The 7795-nt window shown below is 41.6% G+C and overlaps 1 long non-coding RNA gene across 1 annotated transcript in view; it reads right to left on the minus strand.

The window, feature by feature from the left end:
* Nucleotides 1–12: 12 nt before the first annotated feature.
* LOC109298696 overlaps nt 13–7795 on the minus strand; it is a 67014-nt gene continuing 59231 nt past the window's right edge. The window contains exons 2-3 of the long non-coding RNA XR_002097681.1: nt 6476–6604; nt 13–413 (exon numbers count right to left, since the gene is read on the minus strand). This is a non-coding gene — a long non-coding RNA (uncharacterized LOC109298696). The remainder of the gene's footprint in view (nt 414–6475; nt 6605–7795) is intronic.

Below are 7795 nucleotides of genomic sequence, written 5' to 3' on the forward strand. Positions count from 1 at the left end.
GTATTGCTGGCAGTCAGGATTGTAACCACAGGCTGCCATTTCTCTGGCAAATTCACTTGAAGACCACCTGATTGCTGTATGTGCACTAACACTTCATTCCTAGTGATTCCAGCTGGTGCTGTGCTTGAAGGTACGAGTGGAAGTAATTGGTAAAAATATATCCTAAAGTACATAGTTAGTAAGCATGATAGGGTTGGCAAGGCATCACAGTGGATAATAAATAGATGGGTAAGAGTACTTGTGAGTTGTCACCTCCAGACAATAAAGTGCCTCCCCAAGTGGAAAAGCAGCTGTCCCAAGTTCAAGAATAGCAGAAGAGGCAGCAGGAGTGGGTTACTGTAAGATGTCTAGCAGACCAGCTGCCCTGTTTTTTGCTGTGCAGTGACAAATGTATCGATCTCTATTGTGATGTTCTGGAAAAAAAAATTTTTTTTTTTTCCTTTCCTGGCATATTTTTTCCAGGACACTTGGGCCAGATCTTCTGTGGGTCAGCAGCCATGTACATCTGTGTGCTCACAGTTTGCCATGGAACAAAATGTTTATTCTTTAGATGTGTAACAAATATAGTGTCTGTCTGTATCCTGTGAAAACAGTATTACTTTTAGTTCTACAGGACTTTCTTTACAAGGAAATCAAAGCACTCTGCAAATGTTTCTTAATGAAGAATTATAGTTCCTCAGAAAATAGGTGAATAAATACAATTATGAATTTCTAGATGCAGAAAGTGAAGCAAAGAAAGAGAGAGAAAACAAGAGCTCCCTCTTGTAGGGCTTTTATCATTCTCCATGTGTTTCTCACCTGCATTTTTGAAGGTAAAGAGGTGGCAAGACAAGAAATTCCAATGCAATGTACCAGTTAGGGACCAAGAGTGAGAGATTGTGCTTGAGGACTCATACACAGTCAAGTAGTATCAGAGGCTTAAGGTGCATTGTGCTTTGTGTCACAGACTTAGCAGGAGCTTATAAGTGGTAAATGCTAAGGAAACAGGAAGATCTTCTGGGCTACCCCTTCAAGCAAATGCACAAAGAAACCAAAGTTTGCATAAGAAGATTAAAAATGCTGCCTGAATCTCAGTGTATAATGTGTGATCCTGGATGCCCATGAGAACAGGTAATTAATTATAAGACACAGTACAAGTGGGTAGTAGTTATTATAATCACTTTACATTACTAGTTTAGCTGAACTGGGCTGTAGATCTCTAGGACTCCAATGTGGAGCATATATCACAGTCTCACTTGTGCTTTGAGCTGTTACGTACCATGTTATAAAAGAAGAGAGATAATCTCTATTGACATAATTTCTTGATTGTGTTAGCAAAACTAAAATGTAAAATCTTCCTGTTCCTAATCACTTTCTGAAGGCAGAGGGTATTTAAAAGACTATTAGCTTCAAGATATTTTACTTAGATTCTTTTACTGTTGGAAAAAAAATTACTTGCATGTATCCTAGAAAAATGCTTCATGCTTGATTCAAATTCTTTGAAAAATTGAGATGCAGTTTTTTACAGGTGGAAATTTACTTAAACACAGATGCAGGCATTTCCAGTGGGAATTCAAAAGGTAGACTCTGATCCAGCTGAACACTTAAGCTCAGCAATAACTTTGAGCCTTGAAATAAATTCAATAGGAATATATACACACTAAAATTATGCACATGCTTAATTGTTTTTCTTGATCCACATGGAAGGCAGAATTTTTTGGTGTTCATTACAGAAACTGTATCAGCTCATGTTATTTTGCCCTGGGCCAATATGCTTATATATTTTTTTAATTTTGTTCATACAAATGCTTGGGAAGTGAAAAGTGGTATTTGTATGTAGTTTTATTTCAGCATAAACCATGTGATACCACACAAACTTTCACAGTACGGCATATACCCATTAAATGTTATAGACCTCATTTTCAAAATCCTATTCAGAAATGCTTTTGTGACACGTCATTCTAGTCAAGCCACCAGTGACTGAACTAGGAACATCTAGAGTTTAACATTAAACTTAAAGCACCAGGAACCTCTAAAAAGGCATATATCCTCTGTGAATCAGCACAAAGGTGTAGTAGTAACATATTCAAGAGTGATTTATTGATACACACCACTATGTCCACAAATCAAATATTTGCATATGCAAATCAGTTGTGCAGTGTAAAAACTGGATAATTTGCAAACAAACAGGTTCTAGTTTTACACAGACCCTTTACAAATGCAAATGTAGTGCTGGATTATTCTTAACATCCATTAGTAGGTATTAGTGCTGTTGGCATCTTTTGAAAAGGCATCACCTTCAGAAATGCATGAGCCTTTCTCAGGTGCTCATGTGTAGTGAGTTATGCTTCCTTGCATGATCTCAGTCCATATAAAAGGCCAAAGCATGAAGGAACAGAAAAAGTCTGACATCTCTCTCCCATATGTGGTAATATGAAAAGTTACAAAAACAAAATAGAAGCAATTCCTGTGTTCCAGTGACTACATATGGGGAGCTAGGGAGACTCTTCACACACTTTTAAATACGGATCATCATCTCTGGTCCTGAACAGGAACAATGAGTAAAGTGGCATTTTATGAATGCCTCGGTTTTTCCAACTTTTCCAATCTCTAAATTTGCTCTTCTAATGTAGCTGAGTAAATATGAACCTGCAGTGGGGAGAATCTTCAAGTTTTCACTTGAGTGAGAATAGTAGGAATACTTCAGTCTGTCATTTTCCATTCTGTTTGTATGCAATTTGGTGAAAGTGTCCAGTAAAGCTAGAAGCTTTGAAGCTGGAAGGAGAACTGACACTAGAGAATGAGTTAGGTCTGTTATCCTGAATTTCCTCTAAATCTATATTCCTCCTTTGGGTACTTTGAACATAATTTCATCTTGACAGGGCAGCATTGCCTCAGCCAACCAATGTTTTCAAACCCTGTAACATTATGGCATAATGAAAATGGATGACTGTTCTCATGGCATCTTAGTAACGGTAACGTTACACTACCTTATCTATTTCTGAGCCTAAGGTACTTGTACGAGTTCTCATCTCAATGTACCACATGTTAAAAGAAAATTTGAACTTATTTTAAGCAACTTTCTGTCGTATTTTTAGATGATCTTGCTTATGCTTTACATTTAGTGTTATCTCCGAGACAGTAGCAGTGAATGCATATTTCCAACTAGTAATTGCAGTGCACCTACATGGAAAAAAACTTGTTTTTTCCAGTTTCAAGGACTTAGACAAATATGAAAGTGCATTTAGAGATGAAACACAGAAAAATTAAAGTAGGCTATTAGTAACAGCCTATCTCCATTAGAGCAAATCTCACTTTCTACCATACTGAAATGAGTCTGGCACTTTTAGAAATACTATAACACTAGACATTGTAAACTTCTACGTGTCAATCATAGCCCATGTATGCTATGACACTGCATAAGTGCTGTAGTTAGAATAATTAGCTGGACAAGTGTATAAACTGCGTACATTCTTCCTACATGACCTGTGGTATCTCTTCACTTTTCTTGTAGGAGGTCTAACAGAAGGGAGATATGGCAGTAGTACTGAACATGCCAGAAAATCCTGGCTACTCTTGAAGCCTCACCTGTACCCCTCTCCCCTCACCCCCCTTCTTTGTTTACTATGGGACATAACACAGAATCTGTAAGGCTCCTGAGAATACCTTTTATTTTAGACTGGAAACTTTTGTCATTATATGTTACTATAGCTGACTTTAAAAAAAAATAGATTTTTCAATTTACAGACAGGTAATAGTGGAGTTAGGAGGAATCACAATTTAACATCCGATTGTTATGTTTGACAATGCAGTAGACTATCCCAAATGGCCCTATGTTTTGAGGGAAGATTTTTCTTCATTAAAAGATCTTTATGCTCTATTTTTCCCCTTTCCTAAACACTGTACTGGAAAGGGGGGAAAATCCTTAAAAGACTACAAGAATCTGAAAATATAACCCTGCCGTAGTCTCTTCTCATGAGGAAATAAGACAGCAAGAAAGATGATCTGACAGCCAAGAGAAATAATGTAACAAATCAATATATTATTTACTTTTTCCTATCCTTGCTCCATATTTACCCACCAAATGTCACAAAACAAATAAGGAAGAAATATATAACACAGTGACATTCTAGGTCTGTCTACATGTGCTATTAATGCCCAGTAAAATTACTGAGCTTTAAAAAAGAAAAGGGTCTACATGTGCACCAGCTTGGAAGCAAATTTGCTCCCAACTGGAGCAGGTAAGACCCAGGATGTTTTGCCCACCTGCCTTGCTCTGCCCTGTTTCAGCAGCCAGGGGGCATTCCAGGCTTCCCCAGGTGCCGGCCCCAGGTTGGCAAGGGACAGGGGGCTGGTGAAAGGCAATTATGTAATCTAGTGGACAGTAGGGATTAGCACATAGCAGGTACTCTAACCTAGCCGGAAGAAGCATCCCCTCCTAGTGTGGATGCTGCCTGGCAGCCATGTGGGAATTGGAAGGGTCCTGATTCCCATATGGCTGTCAGGCAGTGTCCCCACTAGGCAGGGACACCTCTCCCTGCCACATGTAGATGATACCTGATCCCCACCTGGCTGAGGTGGAGCAGTTCTGGCTGCCACCTCCCAGCTATGTGGGGATCAGGATGGTCCCAATCCCCATATGGCAGGGAAACAGTTGTCCCTGCAGCCAGCACAGCTTGCACCACATGGGGCTTAGCCAAGCAGCAGTGGGTCCCCTCCTGACCAGCATCTACACATGCCCTACTACACAGTTGCTAATGCACAGTTAATCTACTACCTCTATAGTCAAGTAGTAGATAACTGCACATTAGCCTATTTTACTGCACAGTAGCCTACCACATGGTTACACAGTGATGCTTTACTGCACTGTATATTAGTCCTCTGTGTAATAAAGCTTATCATGTAGACACACCCTGTTGCTTTTGTAAAAAGATGCAGGCCACTGACAGTCTGTATAGATTCATAGATTCATAGAAGTAGGGTCGGAAGGGACCTTGCAGAACATCAAGTCTGACCCCCTGCCCTGGGCAGAAGAGAAAGCTCAAATGAACCCAGCCAGATAGATGTCAAGCCTCCTCTTAAAGACCCCCAGGGTAAGAGCCAGCACCACTTCCCTTGGAAGTTGGTTCCAAATCCTAGCTGCCCTGACTGTGAAGTAGTGCCTTCGGATATCTAGTCTAAACCTACTCTCTAACAACTTGCGGTCATTATTCTGTGTTACCCGGGGGGGTGCTAGGAGGAGCAAAGTATCTCCCAAACCTTGCTGGTCCCCCCTAGTGAGTTTATAGACAGCCACCAGGTCCCCCCTCAGCCTTCTCTTGTGAAGGCTAAACAGGTTAAGGTCTTGTAGCCTCTCTTCATAGGGCCTGCCCTGCTGCCCCCTGATCAGGTGAGTGGTCCTCCTCTGGACCCTCTCCATGTTGTCCATATCCCTCCTGAAGTGCGGCACCCAGAACTGGACGCAGTACTCCAGCTGCGGCCAGACCAGTGTCTCATAGAGGGGGAGGATCACCTCCTTGGCCCTGCTTGAGATGCATCTGTGGATGCACGACAAGGTACGGTTAGCCCTACTGACTGTGACCTCACATTGTCAGCCCATGTTCATCTTGGAGTCAATAATGACTCCAAGATCTCTTTCTGCCACTGTGCTCTTGAGAAGAGAGTTTCCCAACTTATAAGTGTGCTGCCAGTTCCTACTGCCTAAGTACAGCACTCTGCACTTGTCAGTATTGAAACCCACCCTAGTTTCATTAGCCCACCCCTGTAACCTATCCAGGTCCTGCTGTAATCTGTCTTTCCCTACTAGCGTGCTCATGTCACCCCAAATCTTCGTATCATCAGCAAATTTAAACAGGCTGCTTTTCACCCTGTCGTCCAAGTCACTAAAAAAGAAATTGAACAGTGCTGGCCCAAGGACCGAGCCCTGGGGCACTCCACTGCCCACTTCCCTCCAGGTCGAAAAAGACCGATCCACCAATACCCTCTAAGTACGACCCTTAAGCCAATTTGCAGTACATCTGACTGTGTAGGCATCAGTGCCACAGTCACCCAGTTTTTTAATGAGAATGGCATGGGAGATAGTGTCAAAGGCCTTGCTGAAGTCCAGAAAGATTACATCCACTGCAACACCTGCATCCAATGCTTTTGTGACCTGATCACAGAAGGCAATCAGGTTGGTCTGATATGACCTTCCCCTAATGAAACCATGCTGGTTGCCCTTGACACACAACTTACTAAACACACAATTTACTCAGTGTTGTTCAGGTTAGAGTACCTGCTATGTGCTAATCCCTACTGTCCACTAGATTACATAATTGCTTTTCATAAGGAAGGAGTTCAGAGTGCTTCATTTTGACCAGATCTTTTTTTTCTTTTGGGTATTTCATCTTCACCGTCTCTGCAAGTAACTCCTTTCAGTGTTAAATGGCTTTACTTCATAGCACATTGTGTGCAACTAGAACATAATCTCATAGCCACAGATAACAAAGTATCCTACCTTCTTCATCCTGTTGTCCAGTGGGAGCTCCTACAGTCAGTGATTCATCAGTGTGCATTAATCTTTATGGGGTTACATAGAACATCTGTAACTCAATTCCCCTACATCCTCAAAATGTAATATGTCCAACTGCAGAAAGATAAGACATAAGACTGATACTGTTAATCAAACAGACACATATTCTGACACATTTCACAATGGGAAGAAGATTCAGGCTTGTGTAGTACAGCAGTGATTGAGAAACAAAAAAGAGTATTAGTAAAGCTGGTATTACACTAAGGGAGATCACTTGTTATACTTGTAGAATTATTATTATGCTTTGGAACAAATTTCCTGAATTTCTGAAATCTTTAAAAAAGGGTTAAGGCAGGAGTTCTTAAACTGTGGGTCACAACTTCCCACGGGAGAAGAGAAGAGAACTTGGTTACTTTGGGATAAGATCCTCAGAGGCTCTTAGGGGTTTCAATGCAGTTTGTCAGTATTTAATTCTAACCTCAATGGACTCTGAAGTCACGAATTAGGCACCAAAACTTCCTACACAACATATGAGAGTCCAGGGATGTACCACTCAAATTTGCCTGAGGACATCATAGCACACCAAATGGCAAAGATATTTGAGAACTCGGGGCACTTGGGAGGGGTACCAGAAGACTGGAAAAAAGCCAATGTCATCTTAATCTTCGAGAAAGAAAGGAAGGAAGATCCAGTAAATTACAGGCCAATCAGTCAGACATCCATCTCTGGAAAGATCCTGGAGAAAATCATCAAGGGATCCATCAGCAACAGGCTAATGGAAGGCAACCTTCTGAGATCCAGCCAACATGGCTGTGTTACTGAAAGGTCTTGCCCAATTAACCTCATTTTCTTCTATGACCATGTGACATATTGCCTGGACAAGGGAGATGAGGTTGATGTCATATACCTGGATTTCAAGAAAGCCTTTGACTTGGTCTCCTATGATGTCCTTATGGTTAAGCTGGGGAACTGTAGCCTTGACCATCTCACAGTCCAATGGCTGGAGAACTGGTTGTGGGGTCGGACCCAAAGAATATTAGGGAGCAAATCAACATGGCACAAGGTGACCAGTGGTGTCCTTCAGGTCTTAGTACTTGGGCCAGTACTTTTCAATATCTTCATTAATGATCCGGATTTGGGCATCAGAAGCGGACTGGCAAAGTTTACAGATGACACTAAACTATGTGGGAAGATGGTCACACTGGAGGACAGACTGGGGATACAAGCTGACCTGTACACACTTGCAAGGTGGGTGGACCAAATCCTGATGGTTTCCAATGTAGACAAGTACAGGGTGTTCTACCT

The sequence above is a fragment of the Gavialis gangeticus genome, unplaced genomic scaffold (genome assembly GCF_001723915.1).
Source record: "Gavialis gangeticus isolate Ggan-Ray unplaced genomic scaffold, GavGan_comp1, whole genome shotgun sequence".
Lineage (NCBI taxonomy): Eukaryota > Metazoa > Chordata > Crocodylia > Gavialidae > Gavialis > Gavialis gangeticus.